General features: G+C 50.6%; 1 long non-coding RNA gene across 1 annotated transcript; it reads left to right on the forward strand.

The window, feature by feature from the left end:
* The first annotated feature begins 58 nt into the window (after positions 1-58).
* On the forward strand, positions 59-2358 carry LOC311159589. The gene is made up of 4 exons (XR_014616517.1): positions 59-233; positions 1034-1194; positions 1590-1662; positions 2236-2358. It is a non-coding gene; the product is annotated as an uncharacterized lncRNA (long non-coding RNA).
* The last annotated feature ends 14058 nt before the right edge of the window (positions 2359-16416 follow it).

The raw sequence follows: 16416 nt of genomic DNA on the forward strand, positions 1-16416 counted from the left end.
CCTCTGCTCCGCTCCCTTCGGGACGCCCTCGCCGGCGGAGGGCGGGTCCGCACCGGCGGTGGGTCACGCGGCTGCGGGCAGCGCAGCTCAGCTCCGCAGTGGGCCGAGCGGCGGGCTTGGGCTCCCACAGGCTGCTGGAGCACAGGCCGACCATCAGCGCTTCCTCGCTGCTGGTTACTGTTCGTTTTCGTTAATGGGGACTGAGTCGCTCTTCATTCACGCCTCCGAAATAGGTAGGATGCCGTCTGGCCTGGGGAGTGCTGCAGAGACCGGTAACCCTGTCCACTCAGGCTTTTGCTCTGCAGACCCTTTCCGTAAGCAGCTGTTACCGTGGGCAAGTGTGGATAGTCCTCGACTAGGAGGCTGGTTTGCACTTTATTTTCACTAGAGGAAAAAAATTGTTCGGGTTTTTTTTTTTTTTCCTCTTAGAAATGTTAAGGAAATTAATCCACAAACACCAGAGGTTTATGTCCAAAAAGGAGACAGAGGAGTCCTTTCTGGCTTTATTCGAATAAAGGGAGAGGCCATGGGGCATTCCCCTGGGATCTCTCAAATTTTTGGAGGATGCAGCCTCCTTTTTATCCTAATTTCCCGGCCACATTTCCCTTCTGTCTTTCGCCATTGGCTGAGATACTTGAGGGGTACAGACTCCCCGATACGCCTGATACTAAAGATTTCCCTTTAATATATAACCTTCCCTTTTAATTTTTAATTCTTATGGAATTTAGGGGGTTTTCTTCCCCATAGTTTCTTTCATCTCTCAATGTCTAATTTCGTTTATCAGCAAACTTAAAGTTTATTTGTAAAAGCCAATATCTTTTTCCACTCATCAATCAGCGGAATCCTTCCCATTGCTTCTTTTATCTTCTAGAGCTAGTTTTATCTAGCAGCAGATCCACAGCTTGTTTTTAAAGACAAATCTGCTATTCCTCTCGGAAATAAGGAGTTAAAAATTAGTTCGAGCATACTTGGAGTCCAGTATCTGGTGTGGCACGCTATGTGGTCTGTTGCATTGTGTCCTTTTGTTTTCTAGAAATGCCACTGGAGACTTTCTGTAAAGTTGGTGAAATGAACTGTTAGAGATATTTCTGCTGTGACTGTGAACTGCTCTTCCTGAGTAGCTCATGGGCTGTGACTGGAGATATGAGACAACACGGAGAAAAGAGCTGTAGGAAGAGACTTTGTAGTCAAGAGGTATGCGGTCATGGGCCTTTCTTTTCTTTAGGGCTTTCACTCGTACATGTCCGGACTTTGTGCATCTGAGCAAGACCTCAGTAGCCCCAAGAAAAATAACTTTGTAGACTCTAAACTGGTAGTTGGCAGACTGAAGGTGATCTGAGCTGTGGCAGATGCCCTTAAAAGGGCTGTCCCCTAGTAGGTGCTCACCACTGTCCGGTTGGACTAAAGCTGAGTGTAGCGGCTGAAGGCTGGCTCATGAAGAGTGTCTGTGACCCGTTCTGAACCAAACTATTAACTAGGATTGACCCCTTCTATAGCAAAATGCACTGTTAACTAGGGCTAGCATATTTAGTGACTTTATGGTATAAGTGGCTGTTTATTTCAAATGTTTTCTGTTTGTGGCTCACTAGACTTAAGAATCCTGAAGAGTTTTGAGTGTGGATAATAAATTTTTGAAGAGGGCTTGGTGGTGTGATTCTTGAGGTAAACATCCCATGTTTTTACCTGTGTACATTATTGTAATTTAGCCCTAATAAGTACTAGTTAAACCTAGAAAAGAGATTGCATGTTTTAAAGTGCACAAAGACTCTAGGGTGAAATGTGAGATGTAGCTAAAGAACAAGAACTTTAAAAATAGTTAAGCTTCTCTGCTATAATCAAAGCTCCTCCTTGACTGATAGCCTAATGATTTATGGTCTTGAATGAAACTCTGTCTTCTAAATAGCTGAGGCTGATGCTTATACATAACCTCTAGCAATTTCCAGGCTTCAGTTTGTGATAATTTTTTGGCACTGTCATAACAAAAATCGTGGTTACACAGAAGTATTTTCAATGTGTGTATTTCACTTCCATAAATACAAAAAAACATTATCAAAATATGCTTTCTGATCCTTTTTCTTTTTTTTTTTTTTTTTTAACAAGCATGTAGGCTTATCTTTTTCTTTTGCGGGCTTTTCATACCCCATTTTTATATCTCCAAATATGAATGATGTTAGACAATAATACTACTGGTAAATGTTGATAGTTGAAAGTTCTGCTATTCGTGTCCTCTGTTAGGTTGACCTGGCTAATATGACGTCACTTCTCTTATGCCAGCTACTGTGATAGTGGGCTTCTCCTGTAGCAGTACAACTGTTGATCGGTAAGAGATGTGCAAACATCGGAGTTGAAGAGATGGGGAGAAAGAGTTTCAATTTGATTATTAAAAGGCACAGAATGCTTTCATCGTTTTGGTAAGATGCAGGTAAAACTTTAAAACAGACTGAGCGTTACTTTTTATGTCTGTGGCTGTTTTTCAATTTGACCAGGGTACTTGGGGATGGCTTTAGAAGCTCATTCATATAATGAATATCTAAAATCTGTTTTTGCTAATTACTGCACTTGTTTGACTGCACCAGTGTGTATAGCTCTCAGGTTATCTACCAGAATGTGGTAAGTGGGCAACGTGAGCAGTGACCAGTGGATGGAAGCAGTTGGTATTGTTCAGGTGTGATTTCTGGTGTGATTTCTGGTGTGACTCTCAGCCTCCATTTTCCTTCGTGCGCTTCAGGCGGTCCACTGGTATTACACCAAGACTTCCTCAGCAACTGTCCGACAGACCCGGCTCGTTGCTCCCGTGGGAATTGTTATTGAGGAGTAAATTTATGTTTGAATGATTATGTATTTTTTTTGGATGTGTTATTATGTTGAGTCTTAGTCGTGTTGATTGTTTTAAATTATAGTTTTGATTCCTTGAGGTAACTTTTTTGTGGTTTTTTGTTTGATTTTTTGGTAACTAAATATGATACAAGTATTTTTTGGTGATGATTTTAGTAATTTTAATTTTTGTGGTTTAGCTGTAATTTGGGTAAGAGTGCATAAATTGTTTTTTAAAAGTTTATGTTATGTATTGAATTATTTGATTTACAATTTAAATTTTGTGAGGGATAAGGTTAGTTGTTAAGAGGTATACTAGCAAGGTACGTAGAAAATGGATTTTTAGGATTGGTGACAAATAAACACTGTATTTGGATGAGAAGTTTTAGTTAGTGTTGCTTATTAGTTTTGTTTTGGTTGTAGAACTATTTATGTTGTTTTTTTTGTTGTGTTGTAAATAAGGTTTGACACGGTGAGTAGGAATCTCCTGTGATTTCTTTTCTGTGGAAACAGAAGTATAACTTTTTCTGTAGGTTATGAAATTTACAGGACTACTTTATTGACTATTTAGTAAGTCTTGTACTCGAGTAGGTTTTTGAAACTCTGATTTTGACATCAAAGAAGAAAAATGAGAAAACGAAGGAGGTAGAGAAGTTTTCTTCTTTATAGGATAAAAAGGGTTTAACATAGAAACTGAGGTCAGCTTCAGGATCTTGTCATACTGTGGGAGAGCAGAGCTTCACAGTAAACACCAGCTAACACACTACCAGTGTTAACACTAACAATTCTTGCCTAAATATTAATACCAATAACACTATGCATATTATTAATGCTAGTAGAGGCCAGCAGCATTCCTTATACTGAGGCTTGCATGAAGAACACAAAATTAATTAATGTTACTGATTATGCTATTGTGGTGTTGAAATACTTGGTCTCCACTGCAGTAGCCCCACACTTACCTCGATGGCCTCCCCCAGCAGGTCCTGCAGCACCTGGATGCAGATCAGCTTCAGCTTCACTGATGTGATAAATAGAGCTCACTCTTTAAAATTTTTAAAAGTTTAATAAAGGATAAAAGGACAAAATAATCCAGCACTGGGGTGCTTTTGGCAGAGCTAAAGAGCACAGGGGTAGCTTAAAATCATGTTCACTACTATGGTTACATTGCTGGGGTTATATACATATTCATTAGCTTATACATTATTCAAGCATTCATTTGAGTTTTTGACGTTCCAGGAACTCTCTTGTTTGATTTTAACCTCTGACTTGTCTGCAGAACATACTGTAAATTAGGTCTCTATATTTTATTTCTTCCTGTAGTTTTATCCTGTTGCTTCACACTCTGTGATAATGCCGATAAGAGTCGATAAATCCTTCCTGGATGCTTAAGCTCTTTTGTCACTGTTATCACTTGGTAGGGCCAGTCTGCAGATATAAGAAACAGAATAATTGCTTTACTCCATTCTCTGAGTTTGTTACATAGAAGTATTTTAGTTTCTATTTTAACATTTTGCTAAAGCCTACAATATAATATATTTATCACACTACTATTCGTATGAAATATACAGTGCATACATAAACTGGCATATTACACTGTACAAAGCAGTTAAAAGTAAGTATAAGTTGTACCATATCAAAATACTTGTGATGCAAAAAGCTAATATATGAGTGTCAAAGCCAATATTGTTTTACCATCTATAACATCGGACGACTGTGGGGGAAAACGACGGTGAGCAGCGGGCCCGCAGGAGGCGGAGGGCGGGCAGGGGGACGCGGGCACTGAACTTTCGCCGGCGTGCTAATCTCGGCCAGTCGGGGCAGGCAAAGTCCCCGCAGAAGCGGAAGCACTGCGGGAGAAGAGGCGCCCACAGCCCGCAGCGGGCTCCGCATGCCTTCCCCACTCCCCGCTGCGGAGCCCCCTCCTCACCATGTCGCCGCCGCTCCGTGGTCCGCGCTGCTGTCGCAGAGTCCGCCTTTGCGGCCCGGAACCACTCCCGGGCTACGCCCCTCCCTGCCCCGAGTGCCGATGGGGCGCTCCGGTAGGGACTCTGCGGGGTCTTTTCGTCGGGACCTGGGCACGAGAGAGGGCCGGAGAAGGAGACAGGGGTCTCGCGAACGGCACCCCGGGCACCCGCGAGCCCTCTGAGCAGCCCGGGCTCCGCCCCACGCTCCCACGGGCCGCACCCTCACGGCGCCTGAGCCTGCCAATCATGGCCCGTCTTTCCCGCCCTGTCCAATCACAGCCGCCCTTTCGCGGCCCGGCCCCTCAGCTTGGCTCAACTCCCCCGTACGCCTGTGGCGCCGCTCTCGCCACGCCGCTTTGGGAGCCGGCGGAGCTGTGTCCCTGCTGCCGCAGCCTCGGCAGGCGCTGTTGGGGCCGGGAAGGGCGGACGGGAGCTTCCAGTTCAGGTCCTGGCCGGGATTTCTCCCCGGTAAACGGGCAGCCGGCGGGGAGCGGGCGGACGCGGCCCCTGCAATGGCGGCGGCGCGAGCAGGGTTTGAGGGGAACGCGGGGGGTCGTGGAGCCGAGCGCGGCGGGAATGGGCGGGCTGGGATTGGTGGGGCCGGCACTGCGTCGGGTTGTGATTGGCTGGTTGGCCCGGCCCTGGGGGATAAATAGCGGGCGTTGGGGTGGCGTAGGCGTCAGTTCGGCGGCGGAGCTGGGAGCGACGGGACGTGTGGCTGCTCGATCCGAGGAGCGGCGCTGCGCCAGGACGGGAGCTACGCGGCAGCTGATCTGGGGAGCGCCGGTGAGCATGGACGCAAATGCCTGCGGCAGCATCCGGGGGCTGGCGCTGTCCAGTTCTTAGCGCCGCGCCCTGCGCGGCTCGGGTAGGCGGCGGCTGGTGTGGGGCCGGGAGTGGCGCAGGGGGGACCGGCTGCTCCTACTGGCGGCCGGGCGGTAGATGATTTGCGGTTTCTGCGTTTAAAGTAATGTTCACAATATTGGGAATAAAGCTGGGTTTTTGAATTTTTATTACTGTCCTTTGTTTTTACTTGTAATAATAATGATTTCTTTTCTTAACGTGTTATTTTGTTTTCTTTGTTTTATTATGTTTTTATGGTTTACTTTGTTTTCTTTATTAGATATCTGCTGGCAGTTCAGTAAGGGTTGGGGGACTGGGGCTGAAACACCAGTTGTAAGATCAGTGGGGACATAACGCCCCAGGGTGTGGAATAAGGATTTAGGCACGAGTTAGGCCCAAAACAATGTGGAGCGGTGAAAATGTTGGGGCTAGATAAATACCATGGGAGAAGGGCACAGAGCTGCAGCGCAGGGCCTGCAGGACATGCCTGGGGGTTCCCAGCCCCTGCCACCTGGTACCAAGCAGAGGCTGAGTTTGTGGGGGCTCAGAGGGTTTGAGGGCCCAAGAACCAGCCCGAGTGCCCTCTTGGCACTCGGTGGCTATTCCCAGCCCCTGGAGCTGCCTGGGGTGGGGGGAGGTGAGGGGGCCTTTGTGCAGGTGCTGGGCTGAGACCCAGGGTGAGGGGGAAGGTAGATGTTGGGTTTCAGGCCTCAAGTGTCCCCAAACTTAGAATGCCATGAGGGTGGGTGGGACGGTTTCTAGACATATTGAAATGATGGCAGTAACTGATTTGTGACATTATCAACAGCCTCAAGCTGCAGTGAGAAGCAGAGGCAGCTTTTAGCTGCAAGCAGTAGGAAGCTGAGGAGCTGGAGCTGAGGCAGCAGAGCTGGAGGAGACAAATATGGTAGGGTTTGGGGTAAAACCCCTGTGGGGCTGGGATAGGGAATGTGGAGCTGGGAGGTGAACTGTAGGGTCGGATCTGAAATTGCTGTAGGGGCCGTGATCTGAGCTCAAACCACACAGAGCTAGAGCTAAAACAAATATCCTGCCCTGAGAAGCACAAGTAGCATTATGTGGTACTGCTGAGAAGATGTTGAGCAGGAAGAGCTACAGAAGAGCTGGCAGTGAAATAAAGCTTGTGGGATTGGATCTGAAATCACTGGGGCCAGGGTGGGGATTGCAGTACTGTAGCATCAGTCACTGCTAAAAGGGATACGCACTGTAGATCCGGAAAGGAATGATAGAATAGGACAAAAAATGAAAAAACCAGAAATAGAACAGGAACTGCCAGAAGGGGGGTGAGAATGGTGTTTCTGGACATGGAGGTGAAACCTCACAACTGCACCCAAGCACAAAACCTTGTTGTCTCAACCTGGAACATGTTTCTCTGGCAGAGCTGGAGAACAGCGAAGCTGGAGCTGGAAGAAGAAAGCTGGCAGTGAAATAAAGCTCGTGGGTCCAGAGCTGAAAGGGCTTAAATCGCTGCACCTGCAGCTGTCATCACTGCATCTCTGGGATCGGGGCTGAACACCCCAACTGCAGGGCTGTGGCAGTGGGTGTACTGTTCTTGCGCAGAAACCAGTGTAGGCCTGTGACATGCATCCAGGGGCTGAGTATTGTGACTGAAAAAAGTATAGGTTGTGGGCTGCAACCTTGCATCTGAAAACTCTGTCAATACCAGCATAATGCCGCGGTGTGTGATGATGCCTCTAGGAAACCAAGGAGAAATCACTTTATGCCTGTAGTAGTGGTTGAAAATGGATAAGAAATTGTATGGTGAGATTAGGGGTGTTGGCATTAAGGGAAAATGATACACAGGCTTGCACAGAGACTGGGGACTGTTGGGTGGCAGCTGAAATCATGGTGTCTATGGGATTGGGGCTGAACACTGCATAGTAACCACAGGGCTGCCGCAGAGGATGTACTGTTTTTGCGCCGAAACCACTGTAGGCCTGTGACATGGATCCAGGGGCTGGGTATTGTGACTGAAAGGAGAATAGGTTGTGTGGGGAGGAAAAGGGCCCTGCAAACTTGCGCCTGCACGTGCCGTCAATGGCAGGATACTACCTAGGTATGTGATGGTACCTCTAGGGATAGAGCCAAAATCACTGTGTGGCTGGGAAGTGGACTGTGGGGCTGGGATTTGGAATGATAATGGAAAAGATATTAGATTTGTGAACAGGGCTGTGGGCATGGAGGTGAATTAATGCAGCGGCCGTCAGAGTCACTGGGGACTTGCGGGTGGGACCTGTGAAACCATGGCACCTCTGGGATCGTTGCTGGAAACGGATTAGGAACCTCAGGGCTGGCGAAGAGACTGTATGGTTCTTGTGCCAAAACCACTGTAGGCCTGTGACAAGGATAAGAGGAGCTGAGTATTGTGACTAAAACTAGAATATATTGTGCAGAGTGCAAAAGGGGGCTGCAACATTGCACCTGAAAACCCCGTCAATACCAGCATAATGCCTCGGTGTGTGATAGCACCTCTAGGAAACAGAGGAGAAACTGTTTAAGGCTGTAGTAGTGGTTGAAAATGGATAAGAAATTGTATGGTGAGATTAGGGGTGTGGGCATTAAGGGAAAATGATACACAGGCTTGCACAGAGACTGGGGGCTGTTGGGGAGCAGCTGAAATCATGGTGTCTATGGGATTGGGGCTGAACACTGCATAGTAACCACAGGGCTGCCGCAGAGGCTGTACTGTTCTTGTGCTGAAACCACTGTAGGCCTGTGTCATGGATCCAGGGGCTGGGTATTGTGACTGAAAGGAGAATAGGTTGTGTGGGGAGGAAAAGGGCCCTGCAATCTTGTGCCTGCACGTGCTGTCGATGGCAGGATACTGCCTAGGTATGTGATGGTACCTCTAGGGATAGAGCCAAAATCACTGTGTGGCTGGGAAGTGGACTGTGGGGCTGGGATTTGGAATGATAATGGAAAAGATACTAGATCAGTGAATGGGGCTGTGGGCACCAAGGTGAACTTATGCTAGCCCTGTGACAGTGCCTGGGGACTGTTGGGCGGGAGCAGAAATAATGGTGTCTCTTTGATCTTGATGTTTGGGTGGCCTTAGAGACTCTCGGGTGGGTGCTGCAGTGTTGCAGAGCTGGAGCCGAGGCCAAGAAGCTGGCCTTTGAAGCTGGAGAAACACAGAGCTGGAGCTGGAAGAAGAGAGCTGGCAGTGAAATAAAGCTTGTGGGTCAAGAGCTGAAAGGGCTGAAGTCACTATGCCGCCAGCTGTCATCATTGCGTATCTGGGATCGGGGACGAGCACGGCATAGGAACCACGGGGCTGCCGCAGAGGCTGTACTGTACTTGTGCTGAAACCACTGTAGGCCTGTGTCATGGATCCAGGGGCTGGGTATTGTGACTGAAAGGAGAATAGGTTGTGTGGGGTGGAAAAGGGCCCTGCAATCTTGCGCCTGCACGTGCCGTCGATGGCAGGATACTACCTAGGTATGTGATGGTACCTCTAGGGATAGAGCCAAAATCACTGTGTGGCTGGGAAGTGGACTGTGGGGCTGGGATTTGGAATGATAATGGAAAAGATACTAGATCAGTCAATGGGGCTGTGGGCACCAAGGTGAACTTATGCTAGCCCTGTGACAGTGCCTGGGGACTGTTGGGCGGGAGCAGAAATCATGGTGTCTCTTTGATCTTGATGTTTGGGTGGCCTTAGAGACTCTCGGGTGGGTGCTGCAGTGTTGCAGAGCTGGAGCCGAGGCCAAGAAGCTGGCCTTTGAAGCTGGAGAAACACAGAGCTGGAGCTGGAAGAAGAGAGCTGGCAGTGAAATAAAGCTTGTGGGTCAAGAGCTGAAAGGGCTGAAGTCACTATGCCTCCAGCTGTCATCATTGCGTCTCTGGGACCGGGGACGAACACGGCATAGGAACCAGAGGGCTGCCGCAGAGGCTGTACTGTTCTGGTGCTGAAACCACTGTAGGCCTGTTTCATGGATCCAGGGGCTGGGTATTATGACTGAAAGGAGGATAGGTTGTGTGGGGTGGAAAAGGGCCCTGCAAACTCGCGCCTGCACGTGCCGTCGATGGCAGGATACTACCTAGGTATGTGATGGTACCTCTAGGGATAGAGCCAAAATCACTGTGTGGCTGGGAAGTGGACTGTGGGGCTGGGATTTGGAATGATAATGGAAAAGATACTAGATCAGTGAATGGGGCTGTGGGCACCAAGGTGAACTTATGCTAGCCCTGTGACAGTGCCTGGGGACTGTTGGGCGGGAGCAGAAATCATGGTGTCTCTTTGATCTTGATGTTTGGGAGGCCTTAGAGACTCTCAAGTGGGTGCTGCAGTGTTGCAGAGCTGGAGCCGAGGCCAAGAAGCTGGCCTTTGAAGCTGGAGAAACACAGAGCTGGAGCTGGAAGAAGAGAGCTGGCAGTGAAATAAAGCTTGTGGGTCAAGAGCTGAAAGGGCTGAAGTCACTATGCCTCCAGCTGTCATCATTGCGTCTCTGGGACCGGGGACGAACACTGCATAGGAACCAGAGGGCTGCCGCAGAGGCTGTACTGTTCTGGTGCTGAAACCACTGTAGGCCTGTGTCATGGATCCAGGGGCTGGGTATTGTGACTGAAAGGAGAATAGGTTGTGTGGGGTGGAAAAGGGCCCTGCAAACTTGCGCCTGCTCGTGCCGTCGATGGCAGGATACTACCTAGGTATGTGGTGGTACCTCTAGGGATAGAGCCAAAATCACTGTGTGGCTGGGAAGTGGACTGTGGGGCTGGGATTTGGAATGATAATGGAAAAGATACTAGATCAGTGAATGGGGCTGTGGGCACCAAGGTGAACTTATGCTAGCCCTGTGACAGTGCCTGGGGACTGTTGGGCGGGAGCAGAAATCATGGTGTCTCTTTGATCTTGATGTTTGGGTGGCCTTAGAGACTCTCGGGTGGGTGCTGCAGTGTTGCAGAGCTGGAGCCGAGGCCAAGAAGCTGGCCTTTGAAGCTGGAGAAACACAGAGCTGGAGCTGGAAGAAGAGAGCTGGCAGTGAAATAAAGCTTGTGGGTCAAGAGCTGAAAGGGCTGAAGTCACTATGCCTCCAGCTGTCATCATTGCGTCTCCGGGATCGGGGACGAGCACGGCATAGGAACCACGGGGCTGCCGCAGAGGCTGTACTGTACTTGTGCTGAAACCACTGTAGGCCTGTGTCATGGATCCAGGGGCTGGGTATTGTGACTGAAAGGAGAATAGGTTGTGTGGGGTGGAAAAGGGCCCTGCAAACTTGCGCCTGCACGTGCCGTCAATGGCAGGATACTGCCTAGGTATGTGATGGTACCTCTAGGGATAGAGCCAAAATCACTGTGTGGCTGGGAAGTGGACTGTGGGGCTGGGATTTGGAATGATAATGGAAAAGATACTAGATCAGTGAATGGGGCTGTGGGCACCAAGGTGAACTTATGCTAGCCCTGTGACAGTGCCTGGGGACTGTTGGGCGGGAGCAGAAATCATGGTGTCTCTTTGATCTTGATGTTTGGGTGGCCTTAGAGACTCTCGGGTGGGTGCTGCAGTGTTGCAGAGCTGGAGCCGAGGCCAAGAAGCTGGCCTTTGAAGCTGGAGAAACACAGAGCTGGAGCTGGAAGAAGAGAGCTGGCAGTGAAATAAAGCTTGTGGGTCAAGAGCTGAAAGGGCTGAAGTCACTATGCCTCCAGCTGTCATCATTGCGTCTCCGGGATCGGGGACGAACACGGCATAGGAACCAGAGGGCTGCCGCAGAGGCTGTACTGTTCTGGTGCTGAAACCACTGTAGGCCTGTGTCATGGATCCAGGGGCTGGGTATTATGACTGAAAGGAGGATAGGTTGTGTGGGGTGGAAAAGGGCCCTGCAAACTTGCGCCTGCACGCGCCGTCGATGGCAGGATACTGCCTAGGTATGTGATGGTACCTCTAGGGATAGAGCCAAAATCACTGTGTGGCTGGGAAGTGGACTGTGGGGCTGGGATTTGGAATGATAATGGAAAAGATACTAGATCAGTGAATGGGGCTGTGGGCACCAAGGTGAACTTATGCTAGCCCTGTGACAGTGCCTGGGGACTGTTGGGCGGGAGCAGAAATCATGGTGTCTCTTTGATCTTGATGTTTGGGTGGCCTTAGAGACTCTCAAGTGGGTGCTGCAGTGTTGCAGAGCTGGAGCCGAGGCCAAGAAGCTGGCCTTTGAAGCTGGAGAAACGCAGAGCTGGAGCTGGAAGAAGAGAGCTGGCAGTGAAATAAAGCTTGTGGGTCAAGAGCTGAAAGGGCTGAAGTCACTATGCCTCCAGCTGTCATCATTGCGTCTCCGGGATCGGGGACGAACACGGCATAGGAACCACGGGGCTGCCGCAGAGGCTGTACTGTTCTGGTGCTGAAACCACTGTAGGCCTGTGTCATGGATCCAGGGGCTGGGTATTGTGACTGAAAGGAGAATAGGTTGTGTGGGGTGGAAAAGGGCCCTGCAAACTTGCGCCTGCACGCGCCGTCGATGGCAGGATACTGCCTAGGTATGTGGTGGTACCTCTAGGGATAGAGCCAAAATCACTGTGTGGCTGGGAAGTGGACTGTGGGGCTGGGATTTGGAATGATAATGGAAAAGATACTAGATCAGTGAATGGGGCTGTGGGCACCAAGGTGAACTTATGCTAGCCCTGTGACAGTGCCTGGGGACTGTTGGGCGGGAGCAGAAATCATGGTGTCTCTTTGATCTTGATGTTTGGGAGGCCTTAGAGACTCTCAGGTGGGTGCTGCAGTGTTGCAGAGCTGGAGCCGAGGCCAAGAAGCTGGCCTTTGAAGCTGGAGAAACGCAGAGCTGGAGCTGGAAGAAGAGAGCTGGCAGTGAAATAAAGCTTGTGGGTCAAGAGCTGAAAGGGCTGAAGTCACTATGCCTCCAGCTGTCATCATTGCGTCTCCGGCATCGGGGACGAACACGGCATAGGAACCACGGGGCTGCCGCAGAGGCTGTACTGTTCTGGTGCTGAAACCACTGTAGGCCTGTGTCATGGATCCAGGGGCTGGGTATTGTGACTGAAAGGAGAATAGGTTGTGTGGGGTGGAAAAGGGCCCTGCAAACTTGCGCCTGCACGCGCCGTCGATGGCAGGATACTGCCTAGGTATGTGGTGGTACCTCTAGGGATAGAGCCAAAATCACTGTGTGGCTGGGAAGTGGACTGTGGGGCTGGGATTTGGAATGATAATGGAAAAGATACTAGATCAGTGAATGGGGCTGTGGGCACCAAGGTGAACTTATGCTAGCCCTGTGACAGTGCCTGGGGACTGTTGGGCGGGAGCAGAAATCATGGTGTCTCTTTGATCTTGATGTTTGGGAGGCCTTAGAGACTCTCAGGTGGGTGCTGCAGTGTTGCAGAGCTGGAGCCGAGGCCAAGAAGCTGGCCTTTGAAGCTGGAGAAACGCAGAGCTGGAGCTGGAAGAAGAGAGCTGGCAGTGAAATAAAGCTTGTGGGTCAAGAGCTGAAAGGGCTGAAGTCACTATGCCTCCAGCTGTCATCATTGCGTCTCCGGGATCGGGGACGAACACGGCATAGGAACCACGGGGCTGCCGCAGAGGCTGTACTGTTCTGGTGCTGAAACCACTGTAGGCCTGTGTCATGGATCCAGGGGCTGGGTATTGTGACTGAAAGGAGAATAGGTTGTGTGGGGTGGAAAAGGGCCCTGCAAACTTGCGCCTGCACGTGCCGTCAATGGCAGGATACTGCCTAGGTATGTGGTGGTACCTCTAGGGATAGAGCCAAAATCACTGTGTGGCTGGGAAGTGGACTGTGGGGCTGGGATTTGGAATGATAATGGAAAAGATACTAGATCAGTGAATGGGGCTGTGGGCACCAAGGTGAACTTATGCTAGCCCTGTGACAGTGCCTGGGGACTGTTGGGCGGGAGCAGAAATCATGGTGTCTCTTTGATCTTGATGTTTGGGTGGCCTTAGAGACTCTCGGGTGGGTGCTGCAGTGTTGCAGAGCTGGAGCCGAGGCCAAGAAGCTGGCCTTTGAAGCTGGAGAAACACAGAGCTGGAGCTGGAAGAAGAGAGCTGGCAGTGAAATAAAGCTTGTGGGTCAAGAGCTGAAAGGGCTGAAGTCACTATGCCTCCAGCTGTCATCATTGCGTCTCCGGGATCGGGGACGAACACGGCATAGGAACCACAGGGCTGCCGCAGAGGCTGTACTGTTCTGGTGCTGAAACCACTGTAGGCCTGTGTCATGGATCCAGGGGCTGGGTATTGTGACTGAAAGGAGAATAGGTTGTGTGGGGTGGAAAAGGGCCCTGCAAACTTGCGCCTGCACGTGCCGTCAATGGCAGGATACTGCCTAGGTATGTGGTGGTACCTCTAGGGATAGAGCCAAAATCACTGTGTGGCTGGGAAGTGGACTGTGGGGCTGGGATTTGGAATGATAATGGAAAAGATACTAGATCAGTGAATGGGGCTGTGGGCACCAAGGTGAACTTATGCTAGCCCTGTGACAGTGCCTGGGGACTGTTGGGCGGGAGCAGAAATAATGGTGTCTCTTTGATCTTGATGTTTGGGTGGCCTTAGAGACTCTCAGGTGGGTGCTGCAGTGTTGCAGAGCTGGAGCCGAGGCCAAGAAGCTGGCCTTTGAAGCTGGAGAAACACAGAGCTGGAGCTGGAAGAAGAGAGCTGGCAGTGAAATAAAGCTTGTGGGTCAAGAGCTGAAAGGGCTGAAGTCACTATGCCTCCAGCTGTCATCATTGCGTCTCTGGGACCGGGGACGAACACGGCATAGGAACCACAGGGCTGCCGCAGAGGCTGTACTGTTCTGGTGCTGAAACCACTGTAGGCCTGTGTCATGGATCCAGGGGCTGGGTATTATGACTGAAAGGAGGATAGGTTGTGTGGGGTGGAAAAGGGCCCTGCAAACTTGCGCCTGCACGCGCCGTCGATGGCAGGATACTGCCTAGGTATGTGATGGTACCTCTAGGGATAGAGCCAAAATCACTGTGTGGCTGGGAAGTGGACTGTGGGGCTGGGATTTGGAATGATAATGGAAAAGATACTAGATCAGTGAATGGGGCTGTGGGCACCAAGGTGAACTTATGCTAGCCCTGTGACAGTGCCTGGGGACTGTTGGGCGGGAGCAGAAATCATGGTGTCTCTTTGATCTTGATGTTTGGGTGGCCTTAGAGACTCTCGGGTGGGTGCTGCAGTGTTGCAGAGCTGGAGCCGAGGCCAAGAAGCTGGCCTTTGAAGCTGGAGAAACACAGAGCTGGAGCTGGAAGAAGAGAGCTGGCAGTGAAATAAAGCTTGTGGGTCAAGAGCTGAAAGGGCTGAAGTCACTATGCCTCCAGCTGTCATCATTGCGTCTCTGGGATCGGGGACGAACACGGCATAGGAACCACGGGGCTGCCGCAGAGGCTGTACTGTTCTGGTGCTGAAACCACTGTAGGCCTGTGTCATGGATCCAGGGGCTGGGTATTGTGACTGAAAGGAGAATAGGTTGTGTGGGGTGGAAAAGGGCCCTGCAAACTTGCGCCTGCACGTGCCGTCAATGGCAGGATACTGCCTAGGTATGTGATGGTACCTCTAGGGATAGAGCCAAAATCACTGTGTGGCTGGGAAGTGGACTGTGGGGCTGGGATTTGGAATGATAATGGAAAAGATACTAGATCAGTCAATGGGGCTGTGGGCACCAAGGTGAACTTATGCTAGCCCTGTGACAGTGCCTGGGGACTGTTGGGCGGGAGCAGAAATCATGGTGTCTCTTTGATCTTGATGTTTGGGTGGCCTTAGAGACTCTCGGGTGGGTGCTGCAGTGTTGCAGAGCTGGAGCCGAGGCCAAGAAGCTGGCCTTTGAAGCTGGAGAAACACAGAGCTGGAGCTGGAAGAAGAGAGCTGGCAGTGAAATAAAGCTTGTGGGTCAAGAGCTGAAAGGGCTGAAGTCACTATGCCTCCAGCTGTCATCATTGCGTCTCTGGGATCGGGGACGAACACGGCATAGGAACCACGGGGCTGCCGCAGAGGCTGTACTGTTCTGGTGCTGAAACCACTGTAGGCCTGTGTCATGGATCCAGGGGCTGGGTATTGTGACTGAAAGGAGGATAGGTTGTGTGGGGTGGAAAAGGGCCCTGCAAACTTGCGCCTGCACGTGCCGTCGATGGCAGGATACTGCCTAGGTATGTGGTGGTACCTCTAGGGATAGAGCCAAAATCACTGTGTGGCTGGGAAGTGGACTGTGGGGCTGGGATTTGGAATGATAATGGAAAAGATACTAGATCAGTGAATGGGGCTGTGGGCACCAAGGTGAACTTATGCTAGCCCTGTGACAGTGCCTGGGGACTGTTGGGCGGGAGCAGAAATCATGGTGTCTCTTTGATCTTGATGTTTGGGAGGCCTTAGAGACTCTCAAGTGGGTGCTGCAGTGTTGCAGAGCTGGAGCCGAGGCCAAGAAGCTGGCCTTTGAAGCTGGAGAAACACAGAGCTGGAGCTGGAAGAAGAGAGCTGGCAGTGAAATAAAGCTTGTGGGTCAAGAGCTGAAAGGGCTGAAGTCACTATGCCTCCAGCTGTCATCATTGCGTCTCCGGGATCGGGGACGAACACGGCATAGGAACCACGGGGCTGCCGCAGAGGCTGTACTGTTCTGGTGCTGAAACCACTGTAGGCCTGTGTCATGGATCCAGGGGCTGGGTATTGTGACTGAAAGGAGAATAGGTTGTGTGGGGTGGAAAAGGGCCCTGCAAACTTGCGCCTGCACGTGCCGTCGATGGCAGGATACTGCCTAGGTATGTGGTGGTACCTCTAGGGATAGAGCCAAAATCACTGTGTGGCTGGGAAGTGGACTGTGGGGCT

Source organism: Fringilla coelebs (genome assembly GCF_963513975.1).
Source record: "Fringilla coelebs genome assembly, chromosome: 15".
Lineage (NCBI taxonomy): Eukaryota > Metazoa > Chordata > Aves > Passeriformes > Fringillidae > Fringilla > Fringilla coelebs.